Consider the following 17,661-nt stretch of genomic DNA (forward strand, 5'->3'; position numbering starts at 1 on the left):
TGTGTGTATATACATGTATGTATGTGTGCGTATCTGTACGTCTGTGTGTGTGTGTGTGTGTGTGTGTGTGTGTTGGATTTAGGGTCTATAGCCATGGGCTGTTATGACAGGCTCCGATGCAGACATCCTCATAGCGAAAGCCCCTTGTGAGCTTCCAGCCACCATCCTGGGATGTTTCCCCACTCGCCTCAATAAGATGCAGCAGAGGAAGAAGACCTGACTGCAGAGGAACAAAGACCGCTGCGAGGGATTAAACTGCATTTCTTCCCGCCTTTTAAACAATGTCCATCTAAAAAACCAACATTAAAATACACTTTTTAGATTGCAAACACTCTATATTGCATAATTTGTGTCCATGGTAGTTTTCACATGAGCGCTCCCCTGCAGAGTGGGAATGCTGTTTGTTTATGTTTTCACTGGCAGCCCTCAGGGAAGTGACTGATGCCTCAACCACAGAGACACTGCCTCAGGCCATCATATGTTGCCCTCCAAGGTTCCCCATGCAATCTGCATCTGCCAGCTAGTGTGTGTGTGTGTGTGTGTGTATGTCTGTGTGTATTCATAAAAGATTTAGCAATCTTACAGATGATATACAGCACAGTACAGCAGTATATCATCCCATAAAATTGTTAAATCTTGCGGTTCTGTGTTATTTTCTGTTTTGGATCGGTCTCTCCCTGTTTTAGACCCAGTTTTACTTGTATATGGTATAGAACTAAAATATTTCTTGGTTGGATGATATAATGTCTATTTCTAAACATAGGCCAAATAGATGTTTGTATTTTGGAGAGAGAAAGGGCTACAATTTTTTAATGTTTTTATTAACTTCACATTTTCTCTAGCAGTGGTGTGTGGATGCTTTTTTTTTGTAGTGGTTTTTCAATGGGAAACAGTGATGCACAGTAACTTTAAAGTGATTCAACGCAATGTTACCCTATATACTGTATGTGCTCAATATTGTACGTATATTTCATGCATTCTTTTTTAAAAATCTCTTTAAGAATAAAATGAAGCTGTGTTACTTCATGGTTCCAACATGACAGAAACATATCTATTTTTTTTATTTTTAAGTTTAGGTCTATATCATTCAGTTTTTGAAAAGCTGCCTGGAGAATTCGAAGATTGTACATCTCTGTTGCCATTGATAGCGGCCAATAATTGACGCTTACATAACAAAACACAGAAGCCGTCTCCTGCTCTGTAGCTGTGGCTGAATGACAATAATTGAGAGTCGGTTGTTAACACCTGTTAGTGCTAAGCATTAAGAGAATTTATCATGGCGTCTGATTTATTATAATGTCCCCCTAGTTGATGCAAATGGTTTTCCGCTATTATCTTGTAGCCTGGAATGAAGGTCCTCCAAAGGCAGCCCCCCTATTGTGGTGGTGTGATCTCATTTTCTCAGCAGAGAGGCGAACCGCTAGCCTCCCTCTGATCCACCTGGCAGGAGGGGAGGTTGGACTGAGACAGGCTGGCCAGCCCACTGACCTCTGGGTAAATCTCTAGCTGCGCTGGGCAGGCAGCCGGTGTGGGCCAACGATGGGGCATGGATGACTGAAGCAATAGGGCTGTGATTAGCTGACATGGCGGCTGGGTTTTGCAAGCTGTCCTATTCTTGGGCGTGGGTGGGCAGAGGGGGCAGAGCAGCTGAAATGGGAATGAATGTATCGATCCCGCTGCCTTTATGAGAATGACACGCACAAGCTATTTTTATGGAAGGGGGAACACACTGCTGGCGAAGGCAATCTGTCTGTGACGTAGATAAGCTGCTAAAAGGTAGATGACCCATCGCGTGGGAGGAAGATGCAGGCATGATTTAAATCATACAATACTTATATAAAGACTCATACATATATCACAAATTAATTGTTAATAATGCCCACTATGAGAGTTCCTTTCAGTAAGTAAGTAAGTGAGTAAGTAAACTTTACTGAACACTTTGACTGGGCGATAAGAGGATTTATTTTTTTTCTGTATTGTTTTTGGTAGGATCTCCATTCAGTGTGAGCACAATAACAATGAATGCATGTAATTATGTAATAATTTGACAGCAGTTATATGAATGATGTCTAGATGGGCACTGTCACAACAAAACCCCTGTCACAGTGCTACAAAGCTGTCCTCTACCCATTTGCCCTCCCCCTCGCTGCCCTTTGGTGCCCATGGGAAGTGAGGAGGCCCTATTGGAATGCTGTAGCCTGCCAACAGCCAGTGTTCAGAGGAGGCTTATTCTCACTCACGCCACTCACTGAACTCCTCCACTCTTTTTGCATAAAGTAATTGCTGTCAGGGAGTGTGCACTGCAGAGAGTTGCTTGGGCTCCGCAAGCACAGAGGGTGAGATTAGGGAATAAAAGAGCTAAGTCAGTGCTACTCAGGCACTCCCAGCGCCTGCGTCTGTCATTGTGCTGCCGTGGATGAGGGCTGACAGTGATGAATATTGGCCAAAAGTTTGTATTCCACATGATGATTTTCCCTAATGAGAATTGATGAATGCGGGAGGGAGGGACTCAGGATTGTGTGATGAGAGGAGGGACCGCTCATTAGAAGCCAGTCATGCTAAGTTGAGCGGCTTTAAGGTGGGCAGCACTGCACATGGTGGAGCCACAGGGCTGAGCTCGGCCACACAAAGAAACATCCGCTGATATTATTGATCAATACAATCTCATGCAGAAGAGTGTCAAATGAGATATATCCATAAAAGGAAAAATCAATAAGGAAACTCCTCCCTGTGCACAAACAGCACTGAGCAATACTGTCCACATAGCAGTATGTTCATTAAGAGTTGTGCAGTCAGCTCACACATATGGTATCAGAGACCTATAGCATTCTCTGTATCCATATGCATGAAGCTGCGGTAAACACCTGGGTGTGGGACAGTCGCAGGCCTCCGCTGCCCCAGCTGCAGCCACGCTGCCTGGGAAGGGGAGCAGGGCCGCTGGTCTAGCAGATGGCAGAGTGGGCTTTGAAAAGCCATGGCCCTGAACGAGCCCCAGGCAGCCCCAGAGGCCGGCACTCAGCCACAGCTCCACATGTGGCAAGCCAGGAAGGACATTAAGTGGATAATAGTTAGTTAATAGTGAACCAGGTCATTTACTATCATGTGCGTACTTTATGGAGCACAACCACCGCTCCTGTGTGCAGAAGGGGCTGTGGCTAAGCGCAGGTTTAACTTTTAGATGCAGATAAAAGTGCTAAATGCATATGCAGGCCCATTTTCAGACTGTCTTGGATAAACATTGTGCAATACTACAGGTGATTTAATAGCTTGTTGTTGGGTTGATGAGAAAGCATATTAATGGGAATGTTGTTCTTTCAGTCATATGACTGCCTAAGGAACATGGCCTTGCACATTTCAACATTTTCCACCCTAGATGTTATTAGAGCTTGGTTTATGAATGATATTCTAGGTCTGACCATTCATAATAAGGCTTTCTAATCACAACCTTGCCCCCCTCCTTTACAGGGCCATGTCATGTGTCACTCCACTGTGGTTAAGTACAGATGAAGAGATAGTCTCTCTTTAATATCCAGGAGCTCCTTTCACAATGGCTGGCAGGTAGCAGCATGATGACAGCTAAACAAGCCAGCCTACAGGACAGAACATAACACACACAGGGCCGGCTCAGCCTGTGGCCTGTGGTTTTCTGGAGTGTTAGGCACAGAGGAAACCAAACTTGCAAGATGGTGTGTCATTAAGATACAGTTAGTGGTGAAAGCAACCGTGTATTCTTGATTTGCTCTGGTATACTACAGTCAAAATGGTCAAAAGATGCATCAAATTCTGTGCTTGTCACATTGACACGTAGGTTTTCTATAAAGATAGCTTCCACCAACCACATTCTGTGCTTTCCTGTTTGTAGCTTCACTACTGAAGTCAGTCTGAATGCTTTTCTGTTCCTCAGCCACAGGGACAGACTGTGTCATTGGCAGATGCAAAACAGGGATATCTAGAGACACATAATAGGATTGCCTTTTCTACATTGTATTTTCATCTGGTTTCTCTCAAAAGTGAATTAGGGTATCTCTTTTCCTCACAAAGTGAAATAATGTATCCAACGGGTGCATTCAAAAACCATTTAACCACTTTGTGCTGTATTCATAATTGGATTTTAACTGCAGGTTCCATCATACATCTAGCCGTCACCATCTCCAATATTGGATTTTTCCAATACGTCTATTCACGAAGCCCTCTCTTTATTCCCTTCCTGTTGAAATGACATGCTTTTTAATCAGCCAATGCACAAAATGTCTGACTGAATTGGAGTCATTAAACCTGCCTGCCTGTACGCAGACACACACGCACACCCTACTGACTGCATAGCCTATTAGAGATGGAAGATTATGGCCTAAATGAAGCCATTAGTTACGCAAACCTAATGATCATCTTATTTGTATGTATAAATCTGATCCATTTCCCTTGCTCCAGGCAAATATTTCTTCCCTCAAATGATTTTGGACGAATTGAGTAAAAACAACAACAGCATCAACAACAAAAACAACATCAGGGCCCATAATGAAAGGAGCGGAGGCACAGGCACTCAGGCAATTGCATTCATTACCCCTCTCCACTATATGGACCCCTTCACAGGGATTACCCCTGGTTCCAGAGAGGTTGATTATTAGTCGCTCGCAAAGGTTTCGTTTGAATCGCCCCAGTTAAACGAGAAATTGCAGGCTGAGGAGAGAGGCTAATAACAGTTATTAACCCCGTGCGGGCGGCGGCGTAAAAGAGCGCCACAATAACGAGGTGCACCACCAAGGTTTGAGGCGCGGCGCAGCTAGCACACCCCCGAGGAGAAGCTAACTTATTAAAATAATGAATTAGCCGACCAGATTACTGCAGCCTGCGGCAAAGGCAATTATCCCTCTCCAAATCCCTGGACAGGGCTCCCTAGCGCCACCATAAAACAAGTGCTCAGAAAGCAGGAGCCCTGCGCTCCACGCAAATGAATAGGCTGTTAATTAGGATCTCTCCCGCTGCGGGTAGCCTTCCCACAGCCATAACAGAAACCACTTCCACGACAGGGAGAGGAGGAAGAGAAAGAGTAATGGGAGGATACTGAATGAGTATGTGATTGCAAAAGATAGAGAAATATGTAAAGAGAGTGAGTGAGAGAGAGAGAGAGAAAGAGAGAGAGGCTGCTAATGGTTTTAGCAGTAGTACAATCAAAACGCACAGTAGAATGACAGCGCAGGAGCTAGACAGATTGATAGATAGGGGAAGGGGAGAGAAGGAGAAAGAGAGAGAGAGAAAGACACCCAGCAGGAATCATTGGTGGCCCTAATTGTAAGCTCTGTGTGAGGCCCCAGTGGAAACAAACAGGGAGACTCCAATCCCAGCCCAGCACTGTGCTCTCTGCTCCACACCACATGGCTGCAGGAGGCCTGAGTGTCAATAACTTCCTCCAACAGCTCAACTGCTGCTCTCCATGCTAAGATAGTCATGTTTTACAATTTCTTTTTTTTTTTTTTTTGCATTTTGTTGCCTTTATAAGTTTCGAACCCAGGACATCAAGGTTGCATGGTATGCGCCTTAGACCACTGAGCTGCCAGGACGCCCCAACGTTTTACATTTTCAACAACATCAACGCCAGGGCCAAGCAGTACACTCAAAGCTGCTCTTAAATCCCACACATTTTTCTAAGACAGAAGCGTGAGGGCTAATGAGGATCACCTAGCTAGAGTTCCCTTGTACAGTAAGGGTTAAATCTTCTCTCCTGAAGAATAAGGGGTTATCAGTCCTGGCATGCAGAAATAGTCGGACAAGGATGGGTGGCAAGTGAAGTAGGCCAATGGCCACCCTGAAAAAGAGCCCTGCTGTACTTCATGACATATATACAGCCCCTAATGGTTATAAATACTAAAGTATCACATGGTTGACACCATGAACCAAATCTGGCCACCCTCTGCTATCACCTTCCAACTCCACATCAGTAGAAATCACAAAGTTTTGAAGGCTGGACTCACCTTGTCCTGTATAGCTATACTTATACAGTGCAGGGAGATAACTGTCAAAGTGGAAACTGTGCCAAAGGGATAACTGCTACACATACTGTATCTCAGCTACCCATTTAGATTGTCTATTCTGCATTTCAATCACAAGGCCTGTATGAAATAGTAATTTATAGTAAGGCTAGATCAGGATTCTTTTTTTCCCTGTGGCTATAGTTTAACGTGTGCAAATACCTCTGGCTAGCATGTGAAGATAACCCCAGCAGCGCCTAGTTTATTCACTCTTTATTTGCAGTAATAATACTGCTATGACTCCCTGTGGATTATTCCTACGTTTTCATGAGGAATATTACATCCTCTGTTGCATGAGGCAAAATTTGGCTGTTGGAAATATTCATTATCTTCCATAATAGTCAAAGTTACTCTTGGGTGTATAACACCACCGAATTCTATTAGGGAAGATTGCTGTCTTTCCGTACAAAGAAGTGAATAGTATTTCCCTGATACGGTACTGTATTTACTGTACCTATGTTGAGAGTGTTTCAAAAATGAAACATCATTACGTATTAACAGTTTAAAAAGCTTACCCTTTATATTGCGATTTGCTCCCAAGAGGAAGATTATATAGTCACACAGATATGCAGGGCACGAAACAAGACATTATGCCGCTGTACTGTATGTATATGCCTGCAAGGCTTGACATGAATGCAATTTCATGTCATTTGAATGCCTTTCATGAGGCAAGGACTCTTTTGAACTGTCTTAAAAAGCTCATCCACCATGGTAGCTGCCAGTGGCCCTGGGTACAGAGGAGTCGTGTCGACAGGCCCAATTAATGATGGGGCGTCTGAGAGTGAATGAATGAGGAGCTTTGAGAGGATTCCTCCACCTTAAATCCCCCTGTGCTGCCGCTCCCAGACTGCCTGTGAAGAACAATCAAACGGCAGCACCCCCCTCCTATTTATCACTTTAAGACATTAGCCAGACATGGGCCTGAATATTAACCAGCTTCTTTTCCAGGGGAGTTCCACACCAAAGGCTGCGTGTGGCAACATACATTTTTAATCACAGGGGAAAACGAGGCCTCTCGATCGCTCTCATCTATTACTGTGTGCTTAACTCTCCACATTTTTTCTCCAGGACTCTCAAAACAGGAAACAAGCAAGGGAGATTATCACCTTCATTGCTCTTTTTCCTTGTGGTTTCTTGTTTAATTTTTGTATCATTGAACAGTGTTTTATGTTCATGGTGTTACACTCACCGTTTCATTCTACCGTTTCATCCTGACTCCTGGCGGGTCCTATCTCCTAGAAATTGGTTGTAAAGCATAATCTCCGTCGGTGTCTATCTTGACTATGCTGACTGGGTTCATCTCCCTGGGTTGACTGTGTGTCTTCCTGCTGAGGACAACTGGGCAGAGGCAGTGGAGCGTGAGCCAGGCTTCCACAGCTTAATTGGAGTCATGTTCTCCAGAGCCTGGAGCTGCTCCTCTCCCTGCCTTGGCCTCTCTGGTGCGGGGCCTGTGGTGGGAGCAGGGAGGGTAGGGCACGGGTACCAGGCAGGCAGGGAGATGACCTGCTCACCCCTCCCTCTCCCTCTGGGTCTCCCCACTGTGACACATGGCACCCTGGTCACGAGGTCACTCCACTGCTGTGGCACCACAGGGGGAGATGGCCTTATTATCAGGAGAGAAGTCATTCTTAAGAAGAATCTAAAGGAGAATCTGATCTGAAATCACATTTATTCACACAAGATGACAAGGTTCTCCATATCCAGGAGCTTTCCTTCAAGTTTCAAGGTTAACGATTTATTTAAAGTGCCCTATGAGGCGTCCTAAGCACAATAAACATTTTTAGAAAGGAATTATGGGTGCATTACAATCACATACACTACCAGTCAACAGTTTGGACACACGCATTTTTATTTATTTTTACTATTTTTCACATTTTAGAATAATAGTAAAGACATCAAAACTATGAAATAACACAAATGGAATTATGCAGTGACCAAAAAAGTGTTAAACAACTCAAAACTATCTTATATTTTAGATTCTTTACATTAGCCGCCCTTTGCCTTGATAGAAAGACAAAGGCTTTGGAAAGAAATTCATACATAGGCATCAACTTCACTATTTATATTTGTCTAAGAAACAAATTTCAAGCATTAAGCATAAGCCTTTAGATGAAAATGGCATTAAGAGAATGAAAAATGTAGTACATTCAATCAGGTGTGTCCAAACGTTTGACTGGTAGTGTAAATATATTTTGACATTAAATAACATTAAACAACGCCATATGACTGTGTTTCTTTTTTATGAGTTAGTTTTTGCATTCTGTGTTGTGTAAAGTGATCTCAGAAAACATTTCACAATCTCAGAATTTTATGTTTAAGTATAAGGTATTGTCAAATCCCCCTCCCCTTCAAAACATTTCAATAGGTTTTAACAATAATATAGGTTTTCAAAAGGTTTATCATTGTCTTACCATCATATGTTGCATGTAGGAAGAGATGATGCAGTTTCTCATGCTCAATTTCCCCAAACTCGCCATCACCTATAAAAATTAAAACAAGCCCAAGTTGTAAATATATAACTAATATGTCACATAATACAGTCAAACCATATTAATTATGTATTATAATGTGTTGTGTAGTCTTCTGGATGTTTATAATGTCCCTAATGCAAAATACTTATCATGCCCTTTAAAGCATAATAATGCCTATAAGGAACCCTTCAAGTCAGTATTGGATGAAAAGTCTATAAAATGAGATATTTATAAGACAAGCAATGCATCTGGTTTATGGTCAAGAAGTTAAATACCTTTCATAGTAAGATTTATTCTACGGCCTATTTTTCATTTGTTTGGATAACCACGTATAAATCACTTTGTTTAGTGAGGAAATTACACAAATCAGCTAAATGAGGTACAGCATGCATGGGCTGGCACTGCCAGCATTTATCAATCTCAATCTCTCTCACAGTCTTGGAAATTGAAACTAAGGAAAGTCATTTTGTGCCCAATGGAAGTTTTCCTTTGGAAATTTTGCCTTCCATTAAGAATCAAATTAAGTACTGGACCAATGCTTTCTAGAAGTCCACCCCCTTTGAAACACACACACACACACACATACAGACACACACACACTTTTAATTTGTGATTTATTATGTTCTCGTTGAGGTAGCCAGGATTGGCGTGCTGTTGAGTGAAAGGTGGTTTATCCGCTGCACAGTGTGTGTGTGTGTGTGTGTGTGTGTATGTGTACGTGCATTTGCCAGTGCTTATGTGTCACAGAGGGGGGGTGAAGCAGAGTATGCAGCCATCATTCACTGCTGTGGGTCAGCCCTCGCACGTGACAGCAGGTGACCAGTGTCAGACAGGAAAGGTCACAGGCCTGCAGTCTCCACTCTCTCCCAGTTTACGGAGCTTGAAAATCCTGCAGACAACCACGCAAAACTTCAGCTCGACTTAATATGGCAGATCTTCTGCCGCTCACATCCTCATGGTACCATTCTGTGGTTTGGGTCATGATGAGATATCTGCTTGCTGGTGCAGCAGCTAAACGCGCAAGCTCACATAGCTGGATGCCTCTTTGCCTGATGCGTTTCCTCTGTCCCGCTCTCTTCTCTTGCTATTTTTCTTTTTTCACTGTCCCTTTTTCTCCAGAACTTAGACAGCACGTATCCTTTTTTCCTGGCTGGTCTGTCTGCATGGACCCTGATGACGGTGAAGTCTGGAGGCAGTGTTTTTGAACGTCTCTCTGCCTGCCTGCTCTCTGCGGGAGTCCACTGAGTTGAAGGTACCACCTTATTTATCTAATGCGTGATGCACCACCAGACATTCACCTGTGTGTGTGTGTGTGTGTGTGTGTGTGTGTGTATGCGTACGTGTATGTGTGTTTGTGTGGACCTTATTCTCATGTTCACAGGCCCGTCGGTTTAATACATAAAATGCATCATTCCTTTTTCATCTCTTTATTGCCTGAGGGGTGTCTTTCCTTGATTGCATTACATTCACAGTAAGCCTCCCCTCATTAGTGGCAAGCATGTTTTAATTCCTTATTTTAGATGGTGAATTTTACAAATACACACATACACACGGTCACGCACACACACACGCACACACAGTTTGTCTTGTTTTTTTTTGAGTGCATGCAGCCCCATCTTAGTTCTCCTATCATACCAAGTGAGTCTAAAAAGGTAAAATGATTATGTTTTGTTTTTTGTTTTTTTTAAGGAGGATAAAATCTCCCGGTTGAAGATTAAGTATGAAGTTTTACGTAGGGAACCTTTGTACTCACCCCTCCATTGTGAGAAAAGGGCATTGATAGGAAGGCAGATAGAGCTGATCAATAAGAAGTGCAGTTTTGCTCCCCAGGCCTTCTTTCATATCTCTCCCCTGTTTGTGTTTTGAAGGGGTCGGGGGTAGGGTCTGGTAAGTGGTGGCGTGGGCGGGCTTCTGCCCCTTTATCAATCAGGATTTTAATTACACACGTCTAGGGCGACAGCTAGATTAGAAACCAATCGACGCTATCGGCCACAAAATCTAATTACTGTTTATTGACAGATAAGGGCAGGCCCCCTTCACTTTCCCAAATAAGATAAACCTCCCCCCTCGTACACAATGAGGAGCAGCTCATACTGTCCATGAAAGACTCTATGATAAGTAACCCTCCACCAGAGGATTCTCTTATGCTTATGGAGAGAGGTTACGTCTCAGGAATCCTCTGTTATGGATGACACAGGATCAGTGGGAGGGAGCCAATTCATACTGCATGCACAAATTCTTTTAGTCTCTATTAATCCCAATGATGTAGAAGCCTTAATAGTATTGGGCTAATGCTACAGTACATGTATGCAGAAGATAGGATTATTTTTTACATTGTTTCAGGATAATTTTAGAGCTCATCTCCGTAACCCTTAACCTCATGTTTCATGAACTCCGGTTATTCCCTTTTTTTGTTAGTTACTCATAAATCAATGTGGTCTTAATGATGAGTAACGAGTGACCCTTGACCCTGCATAGCGCACACAGGTGAACCACCCCTTCTCCTGTAGACACACGTCTCCCCAGAGGACAGTCCATCCTCGCCCTCCTCGATGTCTCCTCTCTGTGCTACAGACTGTCTGCCTATCCCCCCCCCCCCCCCCCCACCCCCCCACCCTCCATATCAGCCGTTTTACAGCCTCCGTCACCACGCTATGCACTTTACCTTTAAAGCCGAGAATCTGCCTCAGGTAAATATGGAGTAAATGATTGGATTATTGTTCTTTCATTTGGCTGTGTAGTAATGGCTGGATTATAAACATTGCAGAGTATAGATTTCCTGTCAGATCCTATGAATCAGACATCCTTATCTCATTTCCAGACTGCCTCTCCACCCAGCACTGCCATCTCCCAGCCAGGGAGTCTGGGAGAGCGCGGGGAAGCCATAATACGCACACACACACAAACACACACAGACAGACATCAGGACAAATACACACACACACATACACACACACACACACACATACACACACACACGAGGGGGAGAGAGAGAGAGACAGAGAGACTGTTGTCACCCAGCACAGCACAGCACAGCACAGGCACTCCAAAGTCCATTCGAAGATTTCAAAAACCACTTAGGCCCCCTGTCCATATTTGTTAAGCAAGTAAATCTAAGGGCTTCGGTGCACTGAATTCAGAGAGAGAGGAGAGATAGCGATGTAGAGAGCATGAGAGAGAGAGGGGGGAAAGGGAGAGAGATGTCTCCTAAATGAAATTTAGGGGGGGGCGGGATGGAGGGCGGCTGACAGCAGGTAGAAGGAGAGAGGCTTGGCCCCTCTGATTTGGTTTGAACCACGCAAAGAAAAATGTTTGGGTTTGAATTATGCAACATTTCTGACCAGGAGTTGAGATTGATGCCTGATTCCTCTGATCCTGGGACATCGCATCAGTAGCTGTGCCTGATATGTTTCATGTATCCTCTCTCTCTCCCTCTCTCTCTCTCGCTCTCTCTCTACTGAATTACTTTTCCCTGGATTACCAACATTGTAATTGGGTTAGGGAGCTATGTGGAACAACAACCACTGCAGAAGCATGCTTTTGTCTAAACCCAAAACAAAACTATGGCGAGTCAAGATACACAAGACAGGTTGACTGTAGGAATTTACACACGCTACAACACGTTAAACTAGGATTAGCAAAAAATGCAGAGTTGAGAGCAGGTTGTAATGTTAAAGATGCTACATGTAGGGTTTCCTCACAGATATATCCCTGTCAAATTAGTTGTGATGATCTATTCTAAAGCTAAAAAAAACCAAAATGTGAGTCAGTGTTACAGAGGGTGGCCTCAGTGATCTGCTTTGCGCTTTCCTTTTGTGTAATTTATAAGTTCTTGGGCTTGATTTGTGTCAAAATCCCTTCCAGTACATTGATAATTTATACATCAAAGCAGCAGGCAGCAGAGACGGCAATAAAAATCGCTCAAAGGCGTTACAGGCCTTAGTGATGATGGTTGTTATCACAGTTCATTTGAGGATGACATACAGAAAACTTGAGAAAATCACATACAAGTTACATTTGTGTAAAGTGGAAAACCTCATTTCAGTGTAAAAACTGAAACAAAGATTCTACAAGCCCATGAAATCAGTCTCCCATTTATTGTCAATGGATTGGCTCCTGGCAGTATCTTGATTACATCATAGTTTGGAGCCTTATTTCTCTCTGGGCTTCTAGTTTTAAGAGAGAGTTGTTTGTGTTAGCCAATAAAAATCACACGTGTGAATTCTTAAATTGAGCGATATTCCCCTTTAATTCACCGTGTGGATACACTTCTTTCTGTGAATTGTTGGGAGGCGCTGACTGCTAGTTAATACACCTAACAGAGGGAACTGAACAGGACCACTGTTGTCATTCCTTAGTGCTGAAGCACTGCGCCATTACATTTATAGATTTTCTCTTTGATGGGATAATCTGGTCTTTATATCGCTCACAAATGAAGTGATCCTCAGTGCTCCTTGTGCAGCTCAATGTGCAGGCCCCATTTTCAAATACAGTTAATTGCATTCGAAAAGAATCAATGATACTTTCACGGTGACAATATCATTCTTTTAATGTCACTTAATTTCCTCAGTGAAATGATTACATCAATAGCCTGGAACCCATTTCTATCTTTCAGCATGAATTAATCTATTAAGGACAATAATTACGCGTTTGTAATGGATAGGTTTTTGTACTCCGGAGTAAATGTAGTCTACAATTTCCATTGTGTGCCTGGTTGTTGGCACTGTCCTGACTGTCATTCATTCAGTTTATGAATTACACTATTACCCTAGGAAAATAAATAAATAAATAAAGGTACCTCTGCTGCATCTCCTCAGTGGCCTTGTTGTGAGATAGCCCTCCCTCTAGTGGAGATGATAGAGTTGGCTACTGCTGTCAGTTGGCTTTATGCTCTTGTCCACAGATGAGGCAGACACTACATGATGGGAGAAAAATGTTTGAATGAAAAACTTTTGATGGGACAGGGTAGTGTCGGTGTTTCAGAAAACATTTCCTGTAAATAAATCATTTTACACATTTCTTTTTTTTTGCCCCTTGAAAGACAGAAATTCTAGGGTCAGGTGTATTGCTGGGACAATTTATTATTTAGTTCTTATTGCATGTTGACAAACGTCCTGAAACTGTCACATTTTGCCTCTATGCTATGTCAGTGGTTCCCAAAGTAGGGTCTAAGGATGGGGGTTCCATGGGGTCCCACAGCAAGATGGGGAACAGTTTAATTTCACTCTTATTTAAATAGCTACACTGAGCACAATTAGGTAATATAAGGATGGCTATTTTGATCATAGGTTTCACTGTCCCACGGTGGCTACTGCGCCTCACCTATAGTTATCCAATCCTATACTAAGTAAAATCTACTAACAAAAATCCTCTCTGACGGACTAAATGGGACCATAGTCTAAATGTGCATCCAGCTGGGTGGCCTTGGCATGAAAAAGTTTGGGAACCCCTGGGCTATGTGATACAGCGACTCTGATCTCTGCAACAGACGCGACGCTACTATTGTCCTGTTATTTATTCATCAGCAGTGGAATCCAACCGACTGCCGTGGTATTCAACATTTGCACGTCTGCTGTCACGAGCTGTTTTCTCGGGTGAAGATTTACGACACCCCGGCTGGTAATGAGCAGAGAGGGAAAGAATGAGCAGTTATCCAAATTATACCCCCCGACTTTTTCTCCTGCAGTGAAAGCCTCAGTAGTGGCTTCAAACAGCTGCACCGGCACCTATAGCACAGACACAGCAAGTTACAAGTAACGTTACTCCTTCGCCAAAAAAAGGCTAATGTTTGGCTAGCGAGTTCTCTTACCGGTTGGGATGGCAACAGGAAGTTACACGGCAACGGCAAAAAAAATATATTTTATTTTTCTTGACTTAAATTAAGTTTTACATTTTCCTAGCTCGTACACCACCAAACAAAACAGTGGGAGATAAACTTAACAGAAATACTGGCGGAACCGTTGATTTTTGAATAGTTTTTTCCTCGAGACGGCAGAATCATATTTGACCTCGCTCACCCAGTTCCTCGCTCTGCGGTGGCGGAGGTGTTTGGTGTAGCCGCAGGGCGCGCGCCGGAGGAGGAGTTGATACCGTGGCTGTCGCGTGTGACAGTTAAACGGCGCATTTAGAAGCACAGTCCCACCACTACAACCTGGAGACTCCACTTCTACAGACAGTACGCACTGGGCACCTGGGGGATTTGATATGACCTGTCTGAGTAAGGTAGACTACATTCCTATCAACCTTACTTTCTCTTCCACTGACATTTGAGGCCTTTCCCCCCTGTGTTTTGTACTGGGTACTTATTATTTTGGAAAAGTTTTTAAAATTGCATCCAGGATTACAGTTCGCTTTGAAACACTTACAGTAGCCTACAAGATACATCAGTGTTCTGTTTGTCTTCTACTAGGGATATACGTAGACCTACAGTATAGCTTTTCCTCTGGGGACGATGACTGAATTGATTTGAGCTGGTGAATGCATATTAATTTATGCATAAAAACGTTAAACACGTCCAGCGACTTTAAGGCCTAGCTGAGAAGTTACAAATTATTTGATAAAATACAAACATTGCAGATTTGTTTGGTGTTGCTTAAGGTAGGCTACTTTACAAAAGTATAAGACTGTTATGTTGATGAAATGCCAGCCTAGTCAAGCTCGTTTACATCTCCAGCCTGTTTTGAAATTAATATAAAAATAAATTGACTACTCTAGCCAGTTAGTGCATTAATTAAAGCAACATTATCTTTATTAGACCATAAGTAAGTTTAGACCTCATCTTGCTCACCTGCTGCCTCAGTAGAGGCCACCATGTGTGCTTTATGTATGTACTTTAACAACTTCAGCACTGTTTAAAATCTCTTCTTTTATCCTTCATTTTAGAACACATTGGATATTGTTATGTACATTATATATGTAATGGTTCTTCTAATCTACTATGTGATAGTACCATAATAGGAAAAAATGAAATCATTATTATCTTAATACACTTGTAGGTGTATTATGATTGGCCTTGTTATTGTCCTGATTGACCTTTCAAAGTGAATAGTTTTGAGCAGTCACACGCATGTCCTTCCTTCTTTTGAGTTCATTTAAGTTCATTTAACTTGGATGTTGCCTCATAGCACCCCCCCTCCACACACACACACACACACACACACACACACAGGTGAGGTGTATGGGCTGAATATGTTTTACATGTATCAAGGGCGGCATGGTGGCTCAGTGATTAGCACTGTATAGCAAGAGGATGATGGACTGGCGACCTGTCTATGGTGTTTCCGTGCTTTCTGCCCAGTGCATGCTGGTATAGGCTCCAGCCCCCCCGTGACCCTGAATAGGAATAAGCGGGTATGGAAAATGAATGAATACGTGTATCAATCAATACTGTACCGCTCCTGGTTGTAATACTGCACTAACTTTGTCCTGCCACGAGTGATCAAGTGTTTGCCTAGTGCAGGTCTATTCTTTATTTGTATCAGATTTCTCCCTGTCAAATCAACTGTCACAAGCAGTGAGTTTTTCATAACAGAGCTGATAAGAGGCGACGATAGCAGCAGCAGGGCTTTCATAGCTCAGACTACATGACAAAAGTCTGTACAATGTCACTCTAAAGCCTTGGGAGGGCAAAGGAAAATATGTAGAAATGTGATTTGCATCAAATGGAGTCAGTTATCAACGTGAAAAACAAGACACAGGTTAGATACCGGGATAATAGTGCAGTCTGTCATGGGAAAGTATCACCTCAGATGTTAGTTTAGCCAGATGATAGGCCTTGGAAACAGCAGTAGACAAGTCTCTGACTTAAACCATGCTGGATCACCTATTAAACAACACTTGAGTCCTGGGTTTTGTGCAGTGATGTTTGCACAAAATGTTTTTTTTTTTGTCCTCAGTGTAGGTTTCCTTAACTGAGCTATCCTTCTTGTATTTCAAAAGATTTTTCCATTCTCTCTACAATCAAATGAGATACTTGAAATACTTGAATAAATTACCTCAAATTCAGTTTTTAAATTAGCCTACATTGTTTTAGAATTAACTAATATGATAAAATGTAATGTTACAATACAAAATCACTTGAGTCTTGTGTTGGCAATGTGTGATGTGTAGGCATGTTTTTTTCTTTCTTTTTTTAACCTGCATTCAGTTGGCAGTGGCTCCTAGTTCTTGAAGTCTGAGATACAGTCTGTCTTAAACTGACAGTTGTTTGATTTGGTATCAATCTGAAATTGGATTTCAGTTATTTAGTCATTTGTTATTGTCATGAAAAGAGACCAGATGCTGTGTGATCTGCGCTACTGTGAAGGGACTATTGCTGAACATCAATAGGCCTGTGATGATCAATAGGGATTGCGTGATGTTTTTGCATTGATTATAGAAATGTGAGCTGATGAATGGAACTAGATTCCTCTCCGGGGGTAGGACCATTACATGCAGTGATGGGGCATTCCTGATTCACCACTGAAACACTGTTCCTGCTCAGCAGACAAAACTGGAGAGCAGCAAAGTGACCCAACACACCAAGAATCAAGACTGGTAGACGTTGACTCCTCCTCAGTGACTCTCGTTTTTTACTGTGGCTGAAGTAACTGTCGACAGGCATCTTGTGACTTGCCTTGCTCAAGCAGAGTTTTAGAGAAGTGGGCAAGCTGCTCTCTCTTTCTGTTTGACTCCACTGTCGGACTGCTCATTTCTCCAATAAGATGCCATGGTAAGCTCTGTTCTTATAATGTGGGGATACAGTAACATGGAGACCCTCACCGACTGTGAAATGGTATCTGCATTCTCGGCATTCTTCCTGAGCTTGATCAACAGTGAAACACAGACGGTTTTAAAGCTGGGGTTAGAGAAGACAGAGCTGGATTTTCCGCCGCTTTAGAAGCTGATGGGCTTCCAGAATTTGAGTTATGGCTTGAGATCATCTCTCACAGGTGCTGAAAGGTTCACAATGGTCTCTCACATGTAACACCCGCAAATGGAGCTAGCGACACAGCTCAATAAATACATTTACTGTCCTCAGTGGTTTAAAAGCTATAGCTTATTGAAAGTGAAGTGCTGCAGATGCACTCCACTGTTTGCTGTAGTATTTCTATAGTGGCTTGCGCTGGTGTCAGATTTGACTTTATAATGTGTTTATAGAATAGTACAGGTGACTTCTTGGTATT

This window comes from Centroberyx gerrardi, chromosome 17 (assembly GCF_048128805.1).
Source record: "Centroberyx gerrardi isolate f3 chromosome 17, fCenGer3.hap1.cur.20231027, whole genome shotgun sequence".
Lineage (NCBI taxonomy): Eukaryota > Metazoa > Chordata > Actinopteri > Beryciformes > Berycidae > Centroberyx > Centroberyx gerrardi.